Raw genomic sequence first — 22,216 nt, forward strand, 5'->3', positions numbered from 1 at the left:
CTCAGCAGGGACCCATCCACAGTCACTCACCATTTACTGCACCAACACCAGACCCAGGGAAGAAACTCCTAGTATCTTTCCAGGGCTACTGAGGGAACCCGTTGTCCTGGTTAGTTTCTTGTCAGTGTGACTGAAGCTAGAGCTATCTGGGAAGAGGAATTCTAATTGATAATTCTTACACAAGTCTGTAAGGCATGTTCTTGGTTAATAATTGGTGTGGGAGAGTCCATCTCACTCAGGATAGTGCCACCCCTGGGCAGGCGATTCTGGGTGGTAAAAGAAGCGGACAGAGCAAGTCACAGGAAGCAAGCCAGCAAACAGCACTCCTCTATGATCTGCACTTCAGTTCCTGCCTCCAGGTCCCTGCCTTGAGTTCCCTTTATGATGGACTATAAACTGTAAGCTGAAATAAATCTGTTCTGAGTTGCTTTTGCTCATGGTGTTTATCACAGCAATAGAAGCCAAACTCAGACACGCATCCTTGCTTCTGTGGGAGTCTACAGTTCAAGGGCCAGGGCTCAGCTGTGCATGCTGTGGGCCAGAAATCTTTTAGGGAAGCCATTTAGAGAGTTCTAAGAACTGAATGTGGGAGAAGGAGAAGCCTGAAGGCAGGCAAGGTGATTGTGATCAACGGTGGTAATGGACAGAAGACAGCCGTCTTTCAGTATGTCTTAACGTCTTCTCAACCTCCCTACATATGTCATGCTCTCCCGCCACACAACCTTATAAAGTAGGCATGGCTGCAGACAATGATCTACAATTGATCAATGAGGCAACTGAAGGCTCAGACGGAATAAGGGCCTCACCCAGCCTTGGAGATTGAGTCACTGTTAAAGACAAGACTAGAATTGGGGTTTTGCTTCTACACCAGTAACAAAGATATTATCCTGTTTACAATGATGTCATGTGAGGCGTGTATGTGTCTCCTCATTAGACTCACTTTGGTCAATTAAGTGTCATGACTTTCTGTAAGGATATGAAGTGTTTTCCTTGACCTTGTATGAAGAAATATGCGTAGTCGGTTGGCAAGCTGATGAGTGTCATGAACTGGAGACTTCTGAGGCTTTTTTTTTCAGGCATAGTTATTATGGTTGGTCAAGATTACTAGAACATTACTTGAATGCCTATTGTCAATTGGTCAATGACATGTGTTCTGGCAAACACCTTTCTCTGCAAAGATCACAAGGTGTACGTGTAGTCTGTATTCTATGGAAGCCCTCCATCTGGTGAAGGCAGGACTAAGATGAGGTGCAGCCCAAGCCCAATGCTTTTTTTTTTCCCTCAGGGTTTCTCTGTGTAGCCCTGGCTGTTGTTCTGTAGACCAGGCTGGCCTCGAACTCACTGAGTTCTACCTGCCTCTGCCTCCAGAGTGCTGGGATTAAAGGTACACGCCAGCACTGCCCAGCAGAGCCCAATTCTGATTCACCTGTGTGAAGGACTAATGTGCTCCAATTACTTGGACATGAGGGCAGGCTGACTGTGCAGACAGCCCCGCCTACTCTGTAAGTCTCTGCTGGCTGTGCAGACAGCCCCGCCTACTCTGTAAGTCTCTGCTGGCTGTGCAGACAGCCCCACCTACTCTGTAAATCTCTGAGGGATTTTCATCCAGAACCTTCTACTCCCAATATGGAGTTTGAAGTAGCAAAAGTCCTACTGCATCAAGCATTCCTGCTTAGTTGCTCCCACACCCACAACTGGAAGGACCTAGGCATGCATGGGGAAGCACAGGGCTCCTTTAAGGTCGGCAGAGTTCACACAGCAGCACCTGCTGCCACTGTGCCCAAAAGCGGGGGTGTTATGTGGCCCGGCCTGGTAGTTTTCTTTAAAAAGTCAAGAATTACATTTCTAAGAGTAAAGTTTCCAACATTTTAATGCTGACTCAGAAATACTTTAAACACTGTAGAACATGCGCGCTGCACTTCAATACTGACTCAGAAACACTATAAACACTGCAGAACGTGCACACTGCATTTCTATAGCCTACGTGCAACTTACCTTCCATTTCCCAACTGTGTGAACATTTTCAAACCTCGGGAAGTTGAAAAGCTAGGGTGACTATCCCTACCTCCTACACACCCACCTTTGGCCGGCGTTTTACACACACTGCCCCTCCACACACACACTCATCCTTTTTTGGTTAAATGAATTGAAAATGCCAACACCACGCTCTTCTGTTCCTCAGTTCTGTGGCCTATAATCTCAGAACCAGGATGCAGTTGTGCAAAACCACAAAAATCATGGCTGAAAAACTAAACGTGGTAGGATGGTATTTAATATGCAGGCAACACTCACACTTCCTCAATTATACTTTTTCTCTGAAACTTTTTAAAAAACCTCTCTTTGTAGTTTAAGTGTATGCATGTGAGCCTGCTCATGTACTGAGGTTTGAGTGTATGCGGTGGCCTGTGGAGGCCAGAGGAGGCCAGAGGAGGCCAGAGGAGGCCAGAGGAGGCCAGAGGAGGCTGTGGGGTTACCTAGATCTGGAGTCACAGGGGGTTGTGAGCAGCCATGTGGGTACTGGGAACCACCTCAGCCTCCTGCCAGCGTAGCAGGTGCTCTGAGCCAAAGAGCGACCTCTCCACGTCTGTACACTTTCTTTCCTTAACCCACAAACGAATCTGCAATCCCAGAGTGCAATCGGCTGTCAAGCTCTCTAGCGTCTCACAGTTGACAAGAGTCTGACTCTTTGAAGATGGGGTTCTGGATCTTTCTGAAGATGGCTTTGGCACAAGCTGCACAGAAGGGCCGCCATGTCTTCGGCGCAGCACTGCGGGAGACGAGTGTGCCAGTTCACTCGATGACGGGCGAGGCCACGTCAAGGTGGTTTCCACAGGTAAGCTCCACTGTCAGGCGGCCCCGTTTCCCTTTGTACCTTGGAAATAACCTTTGGAGTGATGCTTTGAGACTGTCACTTCTGGTTTGTTTGGCATCGTTGTAGGTGGTTTGGGAATTCAAAAATGGCAATGATAGAAGAATAAGCAATTGTCTAGGTTCTTAAGGCCAGGTGTACTAGAACTCAGGGTGCCGGTACCTGCTGCTGGTCTCTGTATCCAGGAGCCCTCATCTGTGATCACTGGAAGTGAGGGCTGAATTTGATAGTCAGAGGATTGGCGTCCAAAGCAGACGTAAGCAAATCTCTGTGTGTTCAAGGTCAGCCTGATAGACCGGTGAGTTCCCAGTCTTCCAGGGCTTCATAGTGAGACCCCGTCTCTCAAAATAAAAACAAAGCAAGCACACTAAATAACCAACTTTGAGCGGTGTGGGAGTGTGCTTATAATATGCCACTCATGGAAGAGGCAGAGGAAGCAGCATATAATTACATAGGTGCACGTATGCACAATTAGGAGATTGACATGGCAGCCTGTAACCCTAGGTGGTGGAAGCACAGACAATTTATTCTCTTCTTTACCCTGTTTTTGTGTAGCTCAAGCTTCCTCTAACAAACATTTGCTACTTTCACCATAAAAAAAAGAGTACAGTAAAAGTTATTCAAACAAATTTAGCCTCGTTTTCCCTGCACTCTCTCTGGCTCTGGGCATAGTTCCCAGGACCTCTTCTCCTCCCTCCTCCCCCTCCCCACCCTGCCCTGATAAATAGCAAGCAGATAAATATTTCAAAGGTCCTGCTCTCTGATGCTGCCCAATACCAGCAGCAAATTAAAGAGACACTGCCTTGTTCAGAAGCCGGATCTCATTGTGGTCCTGGGTCCCTCTGTCTTTATGACTGGAAGCCCAAGAGGGCCTTGCAGGAATCTGACAGACATTAAAGGAAACAGCTGGCCACCATGGGATGCAGGGCAAGGGAGGGGGCCTTGACCCCTCCTTCTCAGGACTAGAGTGTCTCATTGGAAGGGTTATCAGTCATTTACACTTCAGTGTGGCCAAGTTTGTCCCTTTGCAGACAATGGATTGATAAGAACAGAGGCCACTAAATTCCCAAGAACGACAGAATCATTCCTTTAGATTCTTGAATGCTGACTCGAAGGGAAATGACTTTTAATCGTATATATGGTTAGCAGAGATCATTTCAGGGATGTTTTCGGGCAGGGACCCTCACCCCACCAGCTGAACACTGGAAACAGCTGGGAATCATCAGCAGAATAGACTGATGCCCGGCACCACCCACAGAGGTTTGTAGATCAATGGCCTTTTATGTAGTCCAGGCTGGTCCAAGACTTGCCATATGACAGAGGGTCTTAAACATCAGAGCCTCTGCCTCTATTCCTCAAGTGCTGATAATAGAGGGTGCACCACCGTACCCAGTGTCTTTCATGCTAGGGTTGAACTCAGGGCTTCCTACACACTAGGCAAGGAGAACTCTACCAAATTAGCTACATGCTTGACCCTCAACCAGCTATTTTCTTAACATGTCACTCCCAAGATTCCTGCCAGGATTGAGAGGAACTGAATTTATGCTTTCCCATCATCTCTTTGAGGTTAAGGGTAATTAAGCTAGTCAGGAGTGGTGGCACACACTTTTAATCCCAGCACTCTGGAGGCAGAGACAGGCAGATCTCTGTGAGTTCAAGCCCAGTCTGGTCTCTAGAGTGGGTTTCAGAACAGCCAGGAGCTAGAGAGCGAGACCTTGTCTGGAAAAACAAACAAAAATTAAACAAAAACCTGATGTGTGTGTGTGGGCGGGTGGAGGGAGTGCTTACGCATGTTGTGTGTACAAAGCAGAGGATACCTTGCAGGGGTCAGTTCCGAGTCCTAGGGACTGAACTCGAGTCCTTAGACTTGTCAACAGGTGCCTTTTATCCACTGAGCCATCTTTACTTGCCCTTGTTAAGTGTAATTGAAAGACTGCTACTAATGAAAACATCCAGAACCAATTAGCAGTAAGTAGTTTTTTTTATTCTGACAACTAATTTAGTATTTAAAAGATATGCCTTATATTTGTGCATAGGCAGGGGGCATAGTCAGGAACAGGACTGAGGAATCCAGCAGAGATGGTATTTGTTTGTTTGTTTATTGGTTTTTCAAGACAGGGTTTCTCTGTAAAGCTGTGACTGTCCTGGAACTCCCTCTGTAGACCAGGCTGGCCTTGAACTCACAGAGATCTGCCTGCCTCTGCCTCTTGAGCACTGGGATTAGAGGTGTGCACCACCACTACCCAGCCAGAGATGGTAGACCTAACTTCAAACATTTGGAGACAACATTATTATGTATTGCTTTTGATTTTCTGAAACCTAGAACAAGTTGAGATTGGTCAGGAAAACAAGCAGGCAAAAAATTACAAGCAACATGATCAATTTTTAGTCTTGGACCTGAGGATGAAAGTCTGTGTGTTTGGTGCCTTCTGCCTGCAAACCAAAGAGGAGTTGTTTGGGTTAACTCCAGAATGAGTTTTTTTTTGGGGGAAGGGTACGGAAGTACGAAGAACAAGAAACAACCTCAGATGCACTGAAGTGCACATCTCAGGGAGGCTGAGCCACCAACAGGAAACACTATGTTTAGGAACAACACAGCTGTCGTGACATGGTATCTACTCATTCCGTTAGCCACAGACACCAGCTCTTCTGTCGCGCTCAGCTATTAGGGTGTCTGGACTACCCTTCTCCCGCCATGTTGCATCTAGTCCTATGGCTTTTTGAACCTTTGGTCATTTGTTCTAAGATGTTTAAATTCATTGAATTGACAAATATTAGCCAGGTATTGTTTAGGCCCCAAAGACAACGTATTAGGCCAAGGCTAGTGGTTCTCAACCTGTGGATCATGACCACTTTGGTGACAATAAGCCTTTCACAGGGGTCACATATCAGATATACATATCAGATATTTATATTATGATTCATAACAGTAGCAAAATTACGGTTATGAAGTAGCAATGAAGTAATTTGCAGCATTAGGAAAGTTGAGAATCATCGCATTAGGCAATTAGGGTGTTTCTACTCTAACAGAGGAAGACACCATCAACAACAAAAGCCCCACGTAGGTCAGAGGGGAGGTGTGAACAGAGAGAGGATAGAGGGCAGATTCAAGCCTCCCAGTTTTACTTCATAGAAGTCTACACTGCAAAAGTGGCCAATGAGCCTAAAACTGGAGCTTTCTGTAGGGAGTCAGACAAGCAGGTGACTCTGTATAGGAAAGGCAAGGACGCTGTACATGTCCAGGGAAAGAGATACAGTGGCCAGCGTGGCTATGGGGGCCGGGCAAAGCTGGTTCTCTAGGAGATGCCCAAATCACCAAGACTGCGCTGAGTCGTAAGTTTATTGAGTCCACCTGTTGATGTCAAAGGAAGGATGCTGCTCGAGGAGGTGGAAGGTGCTCTGGGCCAGAGGGGACAGAAAGACAGAGGCTGTGGGCTCCAGCTCTGAACTTCAGGTTGTTGTTGTTGTTGTCCTGAAGTTTGAGGAGAAATACAGCTATATAAAAGATGACCCGTTGGGAAAGAAATACAACACAATTCAAACTTGCCAGAGAGGAGGATAGCATCAGAGAAGGAGAGAGGTTGTGGTGGTTTGAAAGAAAATGGCCCCCAAAGGGAGTACGATGAAGAGGTGGTTTTGTGGGAGTAGGTGTGGCCTCGTTGGAGAAAGTGTGTCACTGTGGGGGCAGGCTTTGAGGTCTTTCTTTTGCTCAGGCTCCCCTCAGTGTGACACTGAGTTGACTTCCTGTTGCCTGCAAGATGTAGGACTCTCAGCTCCTTCTCCAGCACCACATCTGCCTGGATGCCACCATGTTCCCCGCCATGTTGATAATGGACTAAACTTCTGAAACTGTAAACTAGTCCCAATGAAATGTTTTCCTTTATAAGAGTTGCCACAGTCATGGGGTGTCTTCACAGCAATAAAGACAGGTAGCACCATGTCTTATCATGCACAATGGACAAACTGAACTTCAGGTAAGAGCTGGGGCGGCCAGGGAGCAAACCAAGGACACACTAGGGAGGAGCTTTCCAAGAAACAGGAAGAGGAAATAGAAAGTTCTAGGTGGTGGAAGCTGGGGATTTGCTTGTGTTGAGGAAGAGCAAAGCCATGTAGCTGGAATATACAGAGCTGGGATATGAGGACCCAGGTGAGACCAGTGTCACCTGAGTTTAGAACAGAGGGGTGATGTGAACACCTTTGCTGTCATTGTGTAACAGACGCTGTTACTCATATAAGATTGTGCACAGTGATAAGTCTGATAAAGAGTTTCGTTCAAGCATAGCATGTCCTTTGACTCTCTTCACCCACACAACGTTTGTAGATCACATTTCAATAGCGCAAAGGAAAAAGAGAGAGCAACGAAGTGGGGCCATGCTACAAACTCTCAAAGCCCACCCCAGCTACACACTTCCTCCAGTGAATTTCTACATCCCATGAGTCCAATTACCTCCTCAAACAATGTTGCCACCTGGGACCAAGGAAGGGAGCCTATGGGAGACATTGCTCTCTCACGCCGTGACATCCACTGAAGTCTATAGTTCATAGTAGGGCTTTCACTTTGAGCTGAATAGTCCGTAGGCTTTGACTAATGGGCAACACAATCTACTTTTGTTTCGGGAAGGCCACTGCTGGTGTGATGGGAGACAAGGATCTGGATGGAACAGTACGTGAAGAGGCTGCTGTTGGCTTTTCAGTATAATCCAGGAGATTTGGGATTGGACTGTATGAGTTGACAAGAGTTGCTGATGGATTACCGAGGCAGGGGATGAAGTAAGAGCATTAAGGATGACTGCTGGAGAAATTAAGAACGACTACAGGCTTTTGGTAATTGGAGAGGTTATAAAATGGGAAACTACAGGAGAGGAAGAACTAGGAAACAAACGGAGATCATTTTTTTTTCCTTTTTGGATAAATTTAGATGGAAATGCTATCCAAAGGTACATTTCAAGCAAGAGTTGAATTCTGAGTGGCATTCAGGAGAAAGGCTTGGACTTATGCACACATTTTGGATCATCAGTTTCTACATAGCAAAACATGGGACTGGATAAGGTCAATCCAAGCATGGGTGTGGGTGGAGAAGAGAAAACCCAAGCCCTAGTGTCCTCTTGTAGTCATAGACCGAGACTATGAAGTAGAAGCGGCACAGGAGACCTGAGCCAGTGAAGCTGTAGGAGAGACTGGGGGTGAGGTCAGAACTCAGAGGAACTTTCTTGGGAGATTGACTGGGCCCCGTGTTGCTAGCAAGTGGAGAGTGGGTCTAGAATGGGCCACATGCACCATTAGTGGCTCTGGCAAGAGGGAAAGCTGGGCCCGAGGATCAAGTAGGGCAGATTTAAGAAACAAAGAGAGGAACTCCTCAATGCATGAGCCAGAGGAGTCAATGCAGAGACAATGACTCCAAGGGGTTTTGAAATAAAGCAAGAGAACTTGGCCATCATGACACAGGTGTGGGAAAAAGGGTTGGGGACCTGGTGAGAAATCTTATGCATTATACAGTTAGTGTGTTAGGACAAGAGATCTCACACTTGTTCCCTTTCTAGCCTTGTGTGTCCCTTGTCCTTTGGTCTGGGGCTAGATTAAGTATTCTAGAACACCAACTGGACACCCTAAGGAACATCACAGGGTTTGAGTATAGCTGCACTCCAGTTGTAGGGCTACAACCTAGGATGTTCTTTTCTGTTAAGTAAATGTTATTTACCTTTGCAAGTCAGGATCTCACTCAATATGTAGCTCAGCCTAACCCTGAAATTGTGATCCTCTTGCATCATCCTCCCAGATAACATATCGTAAGCTAACACTCGGGAAGATGCCTCTCCATTCAAACACGTGCACGCTCTGGAATCGCACAGCTTTGTCTTCACATTGGCAGGGCAACATCCACATGGGTCCCAGTGCCTGCTCCAAGGGGACTTCACACTCTCCCCAGTCCTGGGGTGTCCACGGCATTCCTCACTTTAGAGTTGGGGCCTCCGATGTTGGAAACCTAACCAAGGGCAGACAGGAAACTGGAATTAGGGCACAGGTACCCAGACATAAGATCCACAATCACAATTGCACCAGGCTGCCTGGGTGGCCATAGGCTTTGGATGCTGAGCTATTTTTAAGAGGTGTTCCGTCTTCGCTGAGTTCAGAGTGAAGTCATCTCCAAGAGCCCTACATGTAATTTCCACATGGAAGCACCGCAGATCTCCTCAGAGGTCTGTCTAGAGAGCATTATCAGGAAACTTGGACCAGACAAGGAACCTACTTGGTTTACAAGGAGCTGAGAAAGCCATTATTACATACGAGAACTTCAAGACCCCAGGGCTGGGTGACATTCAACCTAGCTTCTTGGGCCCAAGTTTGCACTTTCTCAGGGACCCAGACCTTATCACACTCTCCACCCCAGATGCAGCACAGCCTCGAGTATTACCTGCATTTTCCCTCCCTCTTTTCTAAACCTCCCACCTTCCCGCCCAGACCACTGAGGATTCTGTCCCAGGAGAGAGCAGTCAAGGCAAGAAAACATTGCCAAGGGAGTAGCTCAGAAGGGCACATTTCTTTTCTTTTCTTCCTTCCTTTCTTTTTTGTTTTGTTTTGTTTTGTTTATTTTTTTGGGTTTTTTTGTTTTTATTTTTGTTTTCATTTTGAAGCCTGTCCAGGAACTTGCTCTATAGACCAGGCTCGCCTCAAGCTCACAGAGATCCACCTGCCTCTGCCTCCCGAGTGCTGGGGTTAAAGGTGTGTGCCACCAATGCCTGGCTAGAAGAGCACATTTCAAACGAGAGTGTTAGTGGTGCTCCCCAGAGCTCTCTGGAGAAAATGGCCTTCATATTCAACTCCAAAGACTCTCAAGCCCCTGCCCTGAAAACTGAGCTCTCCCTCCCAGTGATGAAGTCAACCTTTCTTGGCCTTCTCCACCTTCTTCTCTCTCTCCTCCCTGGCTCATCACCCATCACCCTGACTGACTCACTTGGAAAATGTGAGAAATTATTTCATAAAGAACTGCCCTGAGGAAATGGACAGGTAACAGGCTTTAAAGAAATGATATCAGCTCATGCTTCATTTAGTAAGAACTATGCTCACAGTGTGGCTGTTGGTAAGCAAGACAGAGAGCAGATAATAGGAAAGATGGACAGGCTGCCAGCAGAGCTTTCTGGTAAAGCGCACTTTCCCTTTCTGTGGAGCCGTGCCAAGGAAAGCCGCTCTGCCTCGCTTGCTCTATGGAGTGAGGCAGGGCCTGGGACTCAGGCCAGCCTGATGGCAACCATAGAACTAACATGAGCTATGTGGCTTTCAGTCAATGACTTCATGCTTCAATGTTCCACGCAAGGAAAGGGGACGATGATACAAATTTCACTTTTTCACCATGTGTGCATGCGTGTGCAGGTGTGTGTGAGTGTATACATGTGTGTGAATCTTTATATGTGCCAAGTGCCAGGCATTGTGGTAGACAGGGCTGAGCATTGTGTAGGAACTCGACAGGCTGCAGGGACAGGGCAGGAAGACAGAATGGCAGGGTGGGAGTCAGTTGACGTTGGAGCTGGAAAGCCTTTCTTGTCAAAGGTTAAGGAGTGCCGTTGGCAATGGGTAGCGTGGCTCCAAAACTTTGGAAGGACGAACTCCTATCCCGCTGATAACTTTGTCTTCCTTTCAGCCTCATAGAACAGGCGTCAAATGGGAATCAAAGTTGTATTGACAAGTGCAGGCCATGGGCCAAAGGTGGGCTGAAGCATGAGGAAGACTCCAAGCATAATGAGCATTCCTTCCTACCTGTCCCCACATCTAATCTGAGGTTTATGAGCACAGCTTCCAGCTGTGTGAACTGAGGGTAGAAAAAAAAGCCATATAAAGAGATCTGTAGAGTAAGATTGGCAACAGGGGCTCCCTAGCTCTATAGTTATTTCCTGACACAGCAGCCACCGCCCCCACCTCCACCACCAAAACAAAAGCCCTAGCTCAAGTGGAAAGCCATTGGAAAACCTCACAGAGGAGAAACCTAGAAAAAAAACAAGGTATAGTTTTATACTTGTATTGCTTATATTATAACCACGGGAGTTGGATAAGGAGCAGGATGGTCATGCTAAGAAATGGTAAGCCGGAGGATGAAATTGAAAAATACTCAAGCAGGAAAGGAATGAAAAAGAGAGGAGATAAGGTTTTACATTAGAAATGCGAAAAATCTGGATAGCTGGAGTTATCAGAAGAAAAATCAAACTGGAAAAAAGAAAAAACTTATAATACAGATACATTTTCTGAAAAAAAAGAAAGACCAATCTCAGATAGAAAAGACTCAGATGGAGGCAGGAAGAGCAAAAATCGAGTCCATCTACACATTTTAAATTATCAAAGACAAATATTCTAAAAGCTTATGAAGTTCATTAAGGTGCCTGGTTATAAAATTAACAAATAAAAGTCAAAGATGCCTTTTCTGGTTTTTGAGACAAGGTCTCTTTATGCAACTCTGTCTATCCTACAACTCACTATGTAGACCAGACAGGCCGCAAACTCACAGAGATCTGCCTGCATCTGCTTTGTTGGGATTAAAGGTGTGCAACACCATTCCCAGCCCAAGTGATGCTTCTTGCAGCAGCAGCAAATAACTGGAAAATGCAATTGAAGAGATCTCCTTTACATATCATTAATAAATATGCATCTGTAAGGATAAATCCAACAAAGGACACTAAAGAATGAGAATGTTACTACATGATATTTTGAAATCATAAATCATATCAGGGAAACTGATTATCCTAAAGATAGCAAGTCTTTCCAGTCTGACCTCTACATTAAAGCAATATCAGGCTGGCAAGATGACTGGGCAGGTAAGGGTGCCTACCACCAAGCCTGTTGACCTGAATTCAAGACCCAGGCCATAGAAGGAGAGAGCCAGTTCCTTAAAATTGTCCTCTGACTTCTATACTCATACTCTAAATGCACACACACACACACACACAGAGAGAGAGAGAGAGAGAGAGAGAGAGAGACAGAGACAGAGACAGAGACAGAGAGAGAACAAATAAAATACATTAATAAAAAACCCTATAAGTAACAAGGCACAGCCCAATTGAAAATGGGCACAAACAGTGTCAACAGGCACCACCAAGACAATATGAGGGTGCCTCATAAGCACATGAAAAGAAATTAAAGTCATTTTTCATTAGTGAAAAGCAAATTCAAGACACAGTGAAAACCCATACTAATTTCAGTGTGTCTAAAATGAAAACCTGATTGTAGCAAGTAGCAAGTATTGGTGGGGAGGTGAGACAGCTTTTATTGGCTCCTGGAAGAACTGTAAATTAGAACAATTCCTTTGCCAAACAGTTTGGCGTTGCCCCAGAAGGCTGAACCTACCGCCCTATATAAGTCACCCACGCGACTGCTAAAGTCTTTGTCCAAAAGAAATGAAGTCGTGTGTGTACACAAAGATGCTCACAGTGGCTCTATGCCACTGTGAACCCCAACTGCCATCAACACAAGGTCTCTCAAGAGAGCAGATAATCAAACAGTCACACACATCTACAGTGGAATACCACTCCGCCATGAGAAGAAGTAAGCATGACACTGATGAATCTTAAAATAATAAAGCAAAGTACAAGAATCCGGGAAAAAACGAAAGAGAGAAAGGAAAAAAGGAAGGAAGGAAGGAAGGAAGGAAGGAAGGAAGGAAGGAAGGAAGGAAGGAAGGAAAGGAAAAAAGAGTTCATTCTAGGACAGACCATGGCTCAGTGGATTAGGCTGAGGATTTTTCAGTCCCTAGGAGGACATGCTTTGAGCAAACGCCACACACTCCCTGCCATGGTACAGTATTAGTTTGTCATAGCACAGAAGGCTGACTCACATGGTGAGAACACACTCAGCACTACTGCGGCCAGCAGTGGATGCACTCAAATCGGAAGGAAACAGAAAAGACAAGTACGGCCCCTGGGCAAGCATGACACGTGACTGTGTGAAGCCTTCCGTGTTTGTACAATGAAGACTGTGCCGAGACCCAGTGTGCTGAGCCCACCTGCCAATCGAAGAGAGCGCTGGCTAGTCAGAGATTTGGGTGTTTTTGAACTGGAGAAGATAAGGAAAGAAAGGGCTAAGGAGCCAGTTCTGAGTTGATTTGGTGATGAAGACAATAAATCCATGAGGTTATACTCACTTCAAACCCACAAAACATAAAGTTTGCCGTATTAACCATCTGGAGTATACAGCTCGGTAGACTATACTCATATTTTTGTCAGCTACCCCCAATAGCCATCTCTGTAGCCTCTCATCTTGTAAAAATGGAGACTCTATAACCATGGCCAATGCTTTACAGCCTACCCACCCTGTCTCACAGCCTAGGGATGGCATTGTGTCCATAGCACCGCCACCTCGAGCACTTGTGACTCTTTGAGGACCACCTTCTAGGTCCTCCAGCTTTCTCTGGTGTCTCTTTGTACTGTCTTCATGCCCTGCTATCTATCTGTCCCGACTAAACCCTGCACTGCCCCATGTGTGGGCAGCTCATGTAGGGTCACAACTTCCTCCTTATTGCCCGTAGTTTGCCATGTCTTTGGCTATATACTGAACTAGAGAAAACAGGCTCCCAGGCAGCTACCTCGAGGTCTCTCAAATGCTAGGCTTTTCAGAAGTTAGGCCTCAGGGCAGCTATTGTTAGGTGGGTTGACATACTACAGGCCAGACTCTGGGCTATGGTCATATACCTGGGACCCAGCTGCCCCACGGGTTTGGCTCCACCTACTCTAGGCCTCAGCCGGAATGGGATTTCTGGCTCCACTGGAAGGACCACATAGTTCTGGGGAGCCCAAGAAAGAGGATGAATGGAGGAGGCCCTTTCTCCTCCCTCCCACTTCCTCTCCATACTGCGAGCGAAGGCCAGCGCTCTGGGGACAGATGGGGGCTGACTATAATGCAGCTCCAGGGGAGGCATGAGTCACTGCTGCTTTCACCCCAGTGATGTTCCCAGTGCAGTGGAATCGCTTGGCACAGCTAGGCAATGGCTGCCCAGATCACTGAAGCAGGCCACCTTCCTACCAAGGACAGCAAGAAGAAAGACACAGAAGGCCCAAAGTCCAAGGCACAGCCGTAAGTGAACCTTGTGTATGTACTCTGCATTGCTGTCCACAGACTGCCATCAGAGCCCATTTGATATTTGGGACAATAAGACACAGAAAGGAAGTGACCAGGTCAAAGTCACTTGGTCACATAGATGTGCCCAGTGAGCATGGGGAAGGCACTTGGGAGACTCCATGCTGCCAGACATTGGCCTGTTCATACTGAAAATTGCTTTTGTGTCCTTTTGGCACCCCATCCCCACTCTACAGCACATAATCACTATGCCCCCAGCCCTACAGAAGCTAGAGAACTCTATTTCCACCTAACAACAGTGGTCCTCCACCTTCCTAATGCTGCAACCCTTTAATACAGTTCTGTATGTTGTGGTCACCCCCAGCCATAAATCTATTTCCTTTGCTACTTCATAACTGTAATTTTGCTACTGTTATGAATTGTAATGTCAATCTCTGTGTTTTCTGATAGTCTTAGGAGACCCCTATGAAAGGGTCGTTTGAACCCAAAGAGGTCCCAAACCACAGGTTGTGAACCACCGCTTTAAAAGCTAGTCAGTCCTGCACTGCTGTTCCAGGGCAGACGCCGATACCAAGCTGCACATGCGCCCTTACAGTGGGGCATGCGGACACACAGCTATCTGCAGAGCTGTGGTACTGATGTGAGCTTCCCCTGTAGTCACAGAGCACCTCCCCCACCTGCATCTTACTGCATACACATGTGTGCTGGCTAGTTTTGTGTCAACCCAATACAAGCTGGAGTCGCTTGGGAAGAGGAAGCTCACTTGAGAAATAAGTCCAGAAGATCTGCCTGTAGGCAAGTCTGTCGGTCAGCTGCTTGATTGATGGTTGATGTGAGAGGGTACAGCCCTTTGTGGGTCATGCCTCCCCTTGGCTGGTGGTCCTAGGTGCTATAAGGAAGCATGCCGAGCAAGTCACAGAGAACAAGCCCGTAAGCAGCATGATTTCTGCTTCAGCTCCTGTCTTTAGCTCCTGCCCTGACTTTCTTCAATGGTAGACTGTGATAAGAATGTGTAAGCAAAATAATAAAACATCCTTTGTTTCTCAGCTTCTTTGGCTCATGGTTTCTACCACAGCAATTAAAAACCCCTAACTAAGACAACACAGTGCGCAGGGTGCAGGGGCCCTCCCAGGCCTACCTGTAGGCTCTCTGGTTTGTAGCTGAGGACGGGTTGTCTGTCTGCCAACCTGTCCCTGCTTTGCCATAGCAGCTGTCCACGAGAAGCCTACAACAGGAGCCAGCAAACCAGGTCCCTTGTGAGCCACTGTCCTTCCCTGTACCACGTGACCCTCGAGCATTCTCCTGGCTGTGTTTCAGCTTCCGCCTTGCCAAGACCTTTCCCCCTCTTGGCATTATGGGAGCAACTGAACTGTGAGCTCTGAGAAGCTCACCCTGGGAAGCAGGTGCCATTATCTCTCGCTATTGGCAGAACGGAGCAGGTGGGGGAGGGGAAGCCCTGGCCTAATTAAGGTCCAACAGCCCTGAGCCGTAGACCGTGTGTCCTGAAGCCTAGGCCTTTCTCCAGCTAACCATGCAAAGCTCTGTTCTCCTTTCTCTCCATGTCCTGTCTTTCCTGAGGCCGGCAGAGATACCACGAAAGGACATGGTCAAGTCTATGATGGGCAGAGGAAAAATAAGCCAGACACAGGGGCCCATGCTGAAGCTGAGCAGGAAGAGAAAACAAATCAGATGTCTTCTTACACCTCCTCATTGCTCCTTTCTATAACCCCATCTCTAGAGCATGCATAAGACTTACAAGCTAAGGCTAGGTACTGTAGAGACTGTTCCCTTAGGCCGAAGGACCTCAGTGTGCCTTTTAAAGCAGGATGCTGGTGAGCACCACACAGATTATATAGATCATCGTTTATATAAGGCTGGTGGTGAGCCAGGTGGTACTGGCCTTAGACATCAAGATTTTCTGTATCTAAAGCTGCATGCCAATAATCTTGAGTCCAAGGAAAGGCAACTATCATTCTGAAATGCATTAGCTGTAACGCCTCAGGGGGAGGACTATGAATGCTATCCAGATTTTCTTTGCCTCCCAAAACAATCACTATGCTTTGTTTTGAGGCAAGTTATTGTGCAACCTGGGTTGACCTCAAACTCACCATGCAATGGAGGATGGATTTGAACTTCAGGTCCTTCTGTATCTGCTTACCAAGTGCCAGGATTACCACATGAGCGGTTCATGACTCTTGCTGGCTGAACCCAGAGCTATGTGATGACTCAGCAAGCACTCTACCAACCGAGCCACATCTCAAGTCCCTTCAAAACTCAGTGATTGAATTCATTGCGAGTAATACTTCCCCAGGACATCACTGGCTGCAGACTGCGGCCACCTGCTCTTCATCTTTATAATTCAACATGTTCATACGCAAAGAAGAATGGCTTTGCACTCAGAGTCACCCAGTCAAACACCAGCTCTACTGTGTCTGAATAATTTAACTTGGGGCAAGTCCTATAACTTCTCTGAGCCACCATTTCTTTGTACAACAGTGTAGAGAATATTCCCATCTCTTCTTTAAGTCAAAGGCAGTAGTTAGCCTCCACCTGGCTGTTGAATGGACCTTTCTTGGAGGGACACACATAAGTACCTGCTTCCTTTACGTCAGTGACAGACCAAACTCTGATTCCACTGTAGTCCAAAATGTTAAGTCAAAGAGTTGATGGGGCTTATTTACAAGACATGGGTTAGGGGTTGTTTATAAGAGTGTAGGTGACCCCAAAGCAGTCACAGCCCTGGAAAGCCTCACCACAGCACGGACAGTGACTTTCCCACAGATGCATAGGTGAAATGCCCCTTTCATTGACCTTCCAAACTCTTTGTTTGACAGGACCTCCTGAGATCTCAAGACCACACACAGCTTGGACAGAATTATGTGTAGCTGGGAGGGAAGTATAGGAAGGAGTGGCTGGGATCCCTTTTGTCTATGAGGAATGTCAACAGGCAAAATCTTGAGGGTCTCTCACACATGGTCACAGATGCTCTGTTGAGGATGGTGATGGCTACAGTGTTTGGAGAACAGTGTTCTACAACACTGAACAAGTGTTATAAAGGTGTTCTGAAGAAGACATCTGTATAGGTTACCTGTTGACATTCAATAGTTATCTGATGCCCCCACTCCACCTCCCATTACCAAGGGCTCATGTCGGCTGTAAATTCAACCTCGGTCCTCCTAACACCATGGGACAAACCTTGCCTCTGAGAATCAGTAGCGGAACCTTGGCTAGATACTGGGAGATGGAATTGTAGTTCCTGGGTCCTTGGAAGTTTTGTTTTGTTTTGTTTGCTATTTAGGAAGTGCCCTCTATCAAAGAATGGGAAACCCATAAAACAGAGTGAGGCTGGAGGCAGAGCAGCAGCCTGGATGTCTTGGGCCCTGGTAGCAAGACTCTGCAATGGACCTGCAGCTGTTCGGCAGAAAGCATAAAGGGGCTCATCCACCTAGAGCAAACCAGGATGGATGATTGGTGGCTGGCAAACTGGTGGAGCAGGGGTGGGGTGGGGGGACTGATGGAGCAGGAGAGCTGCTTCAAAGACTTCCAGCTGCAGAAAATGCAAAGAGGGATAGATAGAGGTGGAGCAAGAGAAGGCTGAGCTGGGACCCCTTACATGATGGAGAGGGCATGAGCGTTAGCTTAGACATCTCAGTGTAGGACTGGCTGTACAAGCAAGGTGGCCCGGGAGCAGGTAAGGGGCAGGCAAGAGAATAGATCTTGTCTACTCTTGGGGAGAGCAAGGCTTCATGTCAGCAAGTATTTCATGGCAGGTTTGCCTGAAATCTGCAGCACAGAGTAAGGTAGTTGAGGGAGGCCAGAAGAGGAAGGGCTCCACCTATTCCCTTTCCTTGGCATTCTCAGAAAACAGGGCATGGGGAAAGGGAAAAGCATTTATTATGTGGGTGATCATAGAGCACAGCAGAGTGAGGGGCTTAAAGCACACAGACACATCCCATGACTGCCTGGAGCCTAGGAGTGCAGAACTGAGGTGTCAGTGGGTGAGTGTTCCTTTGGAACGTGATTCAAGCTGCATCACACCGGCATCTGTTGTCTCCTGTCCCTGTGTCTGCATCTGGGTCTTTCTCCCTCCCTTTTCCCTTTCTCTGCATTTCTCCCCCCATCCCTTCCCCTTCCTTCCTTTTATAACACTGCAGACTGAATGCATACATACAGCACTCCACCCCAACTGTAGCATCTCTCATCTTAAGACACTAGCCATAGTGGATGAAGGCAATGCTAGTGACCTCATCTGATCCTGCTGATTTTCAGATAAAGTCACATTAGTAGGTGCAGGGGTTAGGTATCCATCTTGCGACACAATCCAATCAGTACAGGAACATTCTAAGGCAGCTAGGGAGGTGGATGGGGCCTATATAAGAGCATCTAGGTGTTTTCCATTTCTGCAACTGTGACAAGACCCCTAGGGGTGGACAACCTGAAAGAAGAAGTTTCTTTCAGCCCATGGATCACTGCTTTGATGAATCTGTGCCACACTGAACACTGTGCAGGATCAAACCTTCCACATAAAGGCTTAGGGACATTACACATTCACACTGTAACAGGCTAGAGGGCAGGAAACAACATCACAAATCCCAACTCGTGCCTAGGATCATCCTACAGATCCATCATGGGGTCCTCTCACCCCTGCAGCCCTTTTCCCAGGCCTCTGAATACCAATGGGGTGATCCCTAAATTTAATATAGAAAAATGGCAGACTCAACAAGAAAGCACTCCTTCCAGACACTAAAGTTTGGTTTGCAGCATGCCTGAGTGGTACCTGCACCTCAAGTGGGAAGACAGACCTTTGCTCCAACCTACGGCCAGAAAATAAGAAGTTTCCAATTATTAAAGCAATAACAATTGTTTAATCAAACAATCTAATTAAGATGACTTTGGTTCTTCTTGGCATACAAAATTCAAATCATCTACTTTAAAAAAAATAAAAAGACATAGTTGAACTTATTTGTATTTGCGACTGGCACATACATGCCCTGATTTACAGAGGTCCAAGAACATCAGGGAGTTGGTTCTCTCTGTCTACCATGTGGCTCCCATGATTTGATCTCAAGTCATTGAACCACATTACTTTTTTTCCCTCAATACCTTTGGCAAAAGAACTTTTATCCAGAATAGAAAGAGTTATGATAACTCCATAAGAAAATAATCCAATGAAAATAGCCATAACATTTAAGGAGCTACTTCTCCCAATAAGATATACAGAGGAGAAAACAAAAACACATGAAAAGATGCTTATATTATCATCCACCAGGAAAGGAAATGAAAACATGAGATGCTATGCATCTAAGTATGCTAGACATACCCATGTCTGTAACTAAAAAGACAGACAGTATCACCTGCTGGCATGAATGCAACTCACTTTCTTTTTCACAGAACTCATTAAACAATCTCACAGCAAGAACAGCGAATGCTAAGTGTCTGTGTCTGTGGTGAGACTGGAAAACGAGAGAGAACGAAAGGAAGGGCGTGTGCGCATGTGCGGGGGCAGGGAAGACACCTAGATGGAGAACTGGCAGAAGAAGACAGAGGGAGGACTGTGCAGACAGCATGTGCCTGGTCACCTGGTGACGGCAGTCACAGAAGGAAAGGAATCTCCTTCAGTTAGCTCTCTGGAACATTCTAACCCTAAGCCCAGACAGGCAGATCTGAAACCTCAGTCAGAGAAGCAGCTGCCCTACCTCAAAATGTCTGTCCCTTTACCTATAGGACCCTGACCTCTTCCACAAGGTGTCCCCCAAAGTCTTCCAAGCCCCAAACCCATCATCTTATACTCAGATAAATCCACCTCCCATCCATTCTCCAGGGTTCTAGTGAAAGCCCATTTGAATGGACTTGCAAGCCCACAGGGTATATTCCTGACTCTGCTACTGATTGGCTAGAGACTGTTTTCTTAGCCACAACATGGGGGGTGGGAAGTATTTCCATGCAAAGAAGAAAATGATCATCATGGCTTGTTACTGACTGGTGGCTGTATAAACTATTCAGGAACTTCCCCTAATGTAATCTCTGAATAACTCTAAGAGCCCACCGAGTCCAGGGTGTACCAGGACACATAGCACCCCATGCATCCTGCCGCACACAGTACTGGGAGGACAACATGGGAATCTGGAGTTACTAACTTTCCACAGATGCCTTCTGGTAGGAGAGGCAGCTGGGAGGAAGTTCCTGATGCACCCCTCCAGCGGGACTCAGGCAAGGTTTGACAAAGGAAGGCAGGCGAGAAACTGATGGAAATTTAAACTCAACCAAGAAATCTCCCTAGTTCTCTACCTGTCTGCCTGGGAAATTCTAACAAGGTCTGTGGGGCAACACAAATGCCACCTATGGTAGCTTGAATAAGATGACCCCCATAAGCTCGTGTCTTCAAATGCTCAGTCATCAGGGAGTGGCACTACTTGGGAGGGATTAGGAGGTGTGGCCTTATTGGAGGAAGTATGTCACTGGGGTGGGCTTTGAGGTTTTAAGGGCCCAAATCAGGCCCAGATACTGTCTCTCTTTCTGTTGCCTAAGGATCTGAACGTAGACTCTCAGCTCCTTCTCCAGCATTCTGTCTGTCTACACACCACTGTGTTTTCTGCCATGATGATAATGGACTAAACCTCTGAAGCTGTAAGCCAGCCCCAATCAAATGCTTTCCTTTATAAGAGTTGCCATGGTCATGGTGTCCCTTCACAGCAGTAGAACAGTGGCTAAGACACTACCTTTTCTATGACTCCTCTGGGTCTCAGCAATTCTGTCATATGTCTTATGTCTGACTCTACCCCTCTTGAGCTCCTGGCAAGAGAGACTGAACATCTTAGGGTTTCTATTGCTGCAACAAAAGTACCATGACCAAAACACAAGTTGAGAAGGCAAGGGTTTTCTGGCTTACACTTCTATATCGCTGTTCATCACTGAAGGAAGTGAGTATAGGAACTCAAACAAGGCAGGAACCTGGAGGCAGAAGCTGATGCAGAAGTTATGGAGGGGTACTGTTTTCTGGTTTTCTCTTTATTACTTGCTCAACTTGCTTTCTTATAGAACCCAGGTCCACCAGCCCAGGGATGGCCCCATGCAAAAAGGGCTAGGCCCTTTCCCGTCAATTACTAATTAAGAAAATGCCTTATAGCTGGATATTATGGAGGCATTTTCTCAGTAGAAGTTCCCTCCTTTAACTTGCTTCAAATTGACATTAGACCAGCCAGCAGACTGAGTCAGTGTGGGTCATCAGCCCTTGGTAAAATGCCTCGTCTAAAAGGGCACTGGAGGCTTACGGAGGGGGTGGGAAGGGTGGGGTGGGGGTGGGGATGTTGCCATGAAGGCTAGAGGACCAAATGCTACAATGCTTGGGAGGATCTTCTTTTGCAAAATAAAAGGCCTCCTATTGGCTGAAGCTTTCTATTACTGTTACCTCATTTGTCCTTGATAGTCCCTGTGGGATGTCCTGGAAAGGTCTGTGTCCAGTGGGATGGTTGAGGAGATCATGTCAGAGAGTCTGAGCGCTATGTTCAAGGTCATCCACTAGTGAGGAGCAGAGCCAGGACTGGCACCCAAGTCCACGGACTTCTTAAAGGTCAGCTGATGCCTTCTTGGGTCAGGAAAGCACAGGACAACTGGGGAAGGAAGTGGAGGATATTATGTTCTAGATTTTTTTCTAAGCCGATGAATGATACAACTTTTAAAGTAAGTTTGTCTTAAATTATTCATTATGTAAAATCTACAAAACACATAGATACTTACATTTATAACTTACATAAATCAAAGTTGATCACATGTAATCACGACTAAGTTGATTAATAGAAACAACAAAGCAATATGAAGTCCAGATTCTAAATCACCCCACTGACTGTTCCTGTCCAGCATACTTAACTAGTTTATATTTTGCTTTGAAATGTCACTGCTTGACCTTACAGCTCCACAGGGAAGTTAGCGAAGACTTCCTATTGGCCACCAAGTAGGTGCCAGATTATTATAGATGTCAGTTGTCACCAGTGGCTGCACAGACAGTGCCATGTTATAAATACTGTTAGTGTGAGCAAAATGCTTCCCACACAAGCATGAGGGCATGAGTCTGATCCCAGAATGCATGTGGTACACCCCTATAACCCTAGTGCTGGTGTGGGGGGATTATAGGAGGACCCCAGGGACTTGTTGGCCAGCCAGTTTAGCCTAATCTGCAAATTCCAGGTTCAGGGAGAGTTCTTGCCCCTACCCCTCAAGAAGAAGAATGGTTGAAAAAGACATTTGATGTTGACCTCTGGCTTCCACATGCTCACCCCTCCCGATATGTACACA

The 22,216-nt window shown here is 46.6% G+C and overlaps 1 non-coding gene across 1 annotated transcript; it reads left to right on the forward strand.

Annotated features, from left to right (window-relative positions):
- The first annotated feature begins 12,707 nt into the window (after positions 1–12,707).
- LOC125388339 (U6 spliceosomal RNA) lies at positions 12,708–12,814 on the forward strand. The gene has a single exon (XR_007228205.1). It is a non-coding gene; the product is annotated as a U6 spliceosomal RNA (small nuclear RNA).
- The last annotated feature ends 9,402 nt before the right edge of the window (positions 12,815–22,216 follow it).

The sequence above is a fragment of the Myodes glareolus genome, chromosome 6 (assembly GCF_982192425.1).
Source record: "Myodes glareolus chromosome 6, mMyoGla1.1, whole genome shotgun sequence".
NCBI lineage: Eukaryota > Metazoa > Chordata > Mammalia > Rodentia > Cricetidae > Myodes > Myodes glareolus.